The sequence below is a fragment of the Humulus lupulus genome, chromosome 2, assembly GCF_963169125.1.
Source record: "Humulus lupulus chromosome 2, drHumLupu1.1, whole genome shotgun sequence".
In the NCBI taxonomy this organism is placed as follows: domain Eukaryota; kingdom Viridiplantae; phylum Streptophyta; class Magnoliopsida; order Rosales; family Cannabaceae; genus Humulus; species Humulus lupulus.
In genome coordinates, this window is record NC_084794.1 from 260,558,390 (window position 1) to 260,563,224 (window position 4,835).

Consider the following 4,835-nt stretch of genomic DNA (forward strand, 5'->3'; position numbering starts at 1 on the left):
CTAGACATCTCGCGAGGCCACTTGGGTGGCGTGGCCGAGACCTCTCGCGAGACCACTTGGGAGGCGTGGCCTAGACATCTCGCGAGGCCACTTGGGTGGCGTGGCTGAGACCTCTCGCGAGGCCACTTGGGAGGTGTGGCCTAGACATCTCGCGAGGCCCTTTGGGAGCTGTGGCCTAGACATCTCGCGAGGCCCTTTGGGAGGCGCGGCCTAGGCATCTCGCGAGGCCCTTTGGGAGGCATGGCCTAGGCATCTCGCGAGGCCCTTTGGGAGGTGTGGCCTAGGCATCTCGCGAGGCCCTTTGGGAGGCGTGGCCTAGGTATCTCGCGAGGCCACTTGGGTGGTGTGGCCTAGACATCTCGCAAGGCCCTTCAGGAGGCGTGGCCTAGACACCTCGCGAGGCCACTCGGCTGGCGTGGCCATGTCGCCTCGTGCCTAGGCATCCGAGCGGGGCCGTGCGAGGCCATGACATCTTAGCATCCATACCTCGCAAATCGCATGTCACGCGGCACCGATCCCATGGGGTGTGGATCCCGACTCGCGACGCGACGGTATGATGGCTTCCCAAGACAATGGTGGCTCAAGGGCCTTGCCTTAACCTCACATTTTCCCTTGATGAGATTTTGAGCATCAACAGAATAGAAATCATTTTTTGACTTGGTCAATCACTTTGCTCACATGTTTTATTTTCATGATTATTTGTTTAATATAAACTTCTATTAAATCCCGAGCATATAGCTAATCTTATTTATAGTGACGTAATCACAGTGGAATATAAATATGATTATATGTTCAAAATAAGTTAGTCCTAAGATTAGTCAGTGCACCGGTTGTACACTGACTTGCCAATCTACGATATGATCTACTTACACATTACAGTGTTATGTTCTTTCCAGAACATTAGAAAAGTAGATAAGATCGGATGTATTTGTTACATCGGACAGGACCGATATTGACAGTTGATAAGATAAGTAAACATACCGTTGTTATCTATTCTAGTCATATCATATAGTTGACCATAGGTCAATTCAATCTCAATTCTGAGTGGTTAGTATTCTAACTGATTGTATTATTTGAGTTCTTTGACTTGTTCGTTACCAGCTTACCCTACGGACTAGCCCATACTTACATCTTGGGAACTTGGTAGTATAATTGAGTGGGAGTGTTAATCATAGATATGAACATCTATAGCTTCTGATGAAGAAGTGAAACGATGGTTTCCTTTTAGTTTGGTTCAAGGTGTTAAATGATAGAGATCTCATTTCAGTAATTAAATTAGTTTACTGAAATATCATTTACAAGGAACTAAGTGTTTTAAGGATAAAATACAATGAAGGGTAAAACGGTATTTTAGTCCTATCTCATTGTAGACCGTCTATAGAGGATTGAGTGACAATTATGGTTGTAACAATGGATAATTAATAGCGTATCTATATTTGTTATAGAGCGTTCTATGAATTCAAGAGTGCAATTCCAAGTCTATAGTGGAGTCACGAGGAATTAATAAGTTAGTAAATTTATTTGTTAGATTTATGATAACTTATTGGAGCTTGATTTCATAGGCCCATGGTCCCCATTGTACCTTGGATAAAATCATCTAGATAGTCTCAATTAATTGATTTAATTATCAAAGTTGACCAGGTCAATTTTGGATAGTTTCACAGAGTTGTGTAATTTTGAGAAGAAAATAGAAATTATGGCAGATTTATTAATTAAGATAAATTGGTATCTAAATTAATAAATAAATTTAAATCAAGGTTCAAATTATAAATAATTAATTTGATAAAGGATTTAAATAATTATTTAATTAATTAAATCAATAGAAAATAATACAGGCCTTGATTTTAAGTCCAATGGGCTTATAATCAAATGGGAAATTTCACGGGCCTATAGCCCATGATAATTTCGACCTAGGGCTTCAAAATGGCTGTTATTTTATTGATTTTTTAATTAAATTAAATGGCCTAATTGAGTCTATAAAAGGAGTGCTTAGAGAGAAGATTTTAGAGACGACAGATAAGTCACAAGTCAGATTTTCTGATAGTTTTAGATTCTCTCTAAACACAAGTCCTTTTCTAAGCCACTTTGCTATTTTCTCTTCTTCTCTCTATATCTATCTCATGTGTTGAGAATTGCCCACACTAGTCTAGGTGGTTCTAAGGATACATTGGAAGATCGTGAAGAAAATAGAAGATCGGTTCAGTTTCTTGATAATACTCTGCGACAGAGAGGATACAAGAGTTAGAGAAACTGAAGGAAGGACTGTTAATTCCGCTGCGTATACTGTAAGTATTATATTATTTGTTTCTCTTTGAATTCAATTGTAGAAACATGTTTTAGGCTATCTTGTATTAATTTGTTTAATATTAGATATACATGAAAATAAATAAAGATCATGTATAAGCTTTTTCCAACAGAAGATTGGACCATGTGTTGGCCATGCACATTGAATTTCGGTTGGGAAGGAAGTTTGCCTTTTTCCAGAACGGCCAAGGATTCAGTCAATTTTGAGAATTGACATTTCATTTCCTTGATTACTTCCATCATTTGGCGATTTAGTTTGGATTGTTCCTCTATGAATGCATGAAGAGTATTATCGAGAGAATTTCGTTGTGGATGAGCATTGTATTGAGGTGCAGAATACGCCTTTGATGGTTGAACTTGTTGCTCATTTCTCCATTGGCCTCCAGACGATTGAGCTTGGTTGGAATCTCTCCAACTGAAATTTGGGTGGTTTCTCCAACCAGGGTTGTATGTATGGGAGAATGGCTTGTTATATGCCCCTAAGGCATTGCATTGCTCCTCATAAACCCCCCTTATTTCATTCAAATCTAAGCAGTCCTTAGCTAAATGCTCCGGCCCTCCACAAACAAAGCAAGGTTCTTGCGGTTCCGCTTGAGTGATCATGTGCGGTTTTTGGCCATTTTTCTTCATTAAGACCTTAAGATGCATTTTCAAAGCTTTGAGTTGGGCCTTAACACTATCCTCTTCTTGAAGTTGATAGATACCAAATGGTTTGTGTCGGTTGGTGCTATCAGTAGCACTTGGACCAGTCCAGGTGTGGGACTTTTTCGCAGTTTCTTTGAGATATTCAAGAGCATCGTCTGGCTCTTTTTCAAGGAATTCACCATTGCATAGCATTTCTACAAACTGGCGCTCACGACTCATGAAGCCTTCATAGAAGTAACTGACCAAACACCAATTCTCATAGCCATGGTGCGGGCACTGATTCAACAGATCCTTGAATCTTTCCCAAACTTGATAGAACGTTTCATTGTCCTTTTGGGAGAATGTCGAAATCTATCATTTTAGACTGTTGGTCTTATGGCTGGGGAAGTGTTTAAGAAAGAAGGATTTGATCATCTCCTCCCATGTTCCAATAGACCTAGGTCTCAAAGAATATAACCATCTTTTGGCTTTGTCCTTCAAGGAGAAAGGGAAGAACTTCAGTCGCATAGAATCAGCATTTTCGGCTCGGTTATAGAACGTGGCTACTACCTCCTCAAATTCTCTAATATGCACGTATGGGCTTTCGTTTTCCATTCCATGAAATGTGGGCAAAAGTTGAATCATGCCAGGTTTAAAGTCTAATGCATGCATATTAGGTTGGAAGATAATGCATGAAGGCGTGGAAGTGCGAGTAGGATGGAGGTAGTCATTGAGAGTTCTTGGTTGGATTTCATCATTGCGAGCCATTGCGAATGGATTATTATCAGCTAAAGTTTGTGGAGAAGCAGGATTGGTGGAAGGAGTTCCGAAAGGAGTGGTGGATGAACTGGAAGAAGTGTCACTAGAAGTTTTGTGATGATTCATCCACTCTCGGAAATCATAATTAGATTTTTTTTTATTTTCTTTGATTGATTTTTTTTTTGATTTTTTATGTTAAACTTGTTCCCAGGTAGATTTGGAGGTTTTGGGGTGATCTCCAACGCCTTACTAGAACTCCCCGAGGTTACTGAGTAAGTATGGTGGATCACAAGTTAACATTTTCGACCAAACAACCTTTAAGCATAGTGAAATTGCTTATTTTGACAGAACAAGCTTGGTTTTCTAATAGTAATAAGTTCAACAATGTAATAGTGCAAAGGTAGATGCTTGAAATGTTCCCAGGCCGATTGGGAAGGTTGCCAAGGTACCGCTTTAGACCCACACTTGCCTAGACAGAACTCCTCGAGGTTCCCAAGTAAGTGTGGAGGGTAACGCTATCACAAACCTTATTTAACAACCAATCTTTCTAGACAGAACAATATCAGTTTCTACCATTTGTAATATTACACAATTGTTCCCAATACTAAGCGTTTTATGATTGAAATTTTATGAACAATTTTATGTTGTTGTTGTTGTTTTTTTTTTTTTTTTTTTTTTTGGAAAACCTAAATTCTAAGGAAAACTAAGGCAAAGAAAAAGAAAAGCCTAAACTAAGCAACACAATAAACAACACAAAAATAAAATAGAGAAAAGAGAATTAAAGTGAAGATAGAATAGCAAGCTTAAACTTTTTTTCTTTTTCAAATATGTATTAAAAAAAAAAAAAAAATAGAATAGAAATTAAGAAAGAGAAATGGAGTAAGAATTAGCTAAAAAGAAAAAAAAAAGATAATTATATATGGTTCTTTTTTTTTTTTAACCAAAAGAAAGGAAAATGAAAAAAAATTAAAAATAAGAATAAATATATATAAAAATATTTTTTTTATAGATATGTATATATATGAATATTTATATATATATATCTATTTTTTTGTTTTATCGAACAAGAAAAAGAAGATGAAGAGAAAATATATATATAAATAACTAATTTTATTTGTTTTTATGATTTTTAGTTAGTCTTTTTTTTT

At 37.5% G+C, this 4,835-nt stretch overlaps 1 non-coding gene across 1 annotated transcript; it reads left to right on the plus strand.

Moving 5' to 3' along the window:
- The first annotated feature begins 3,208 nt into the window (after positions 1–3,208).
- On the plus strand, positions 3,209–3,315 carry LOC133820731 (small nucleolar RNA R71). Its single transcript, XR_009887131.1, has one exon. It is a non-coding gene; the product is annotated as a small nucleolar RNA R71 (small nucleolar RNA).
- Positions 3,316–4,835: the final 1,520 nt, after the last annotated feature.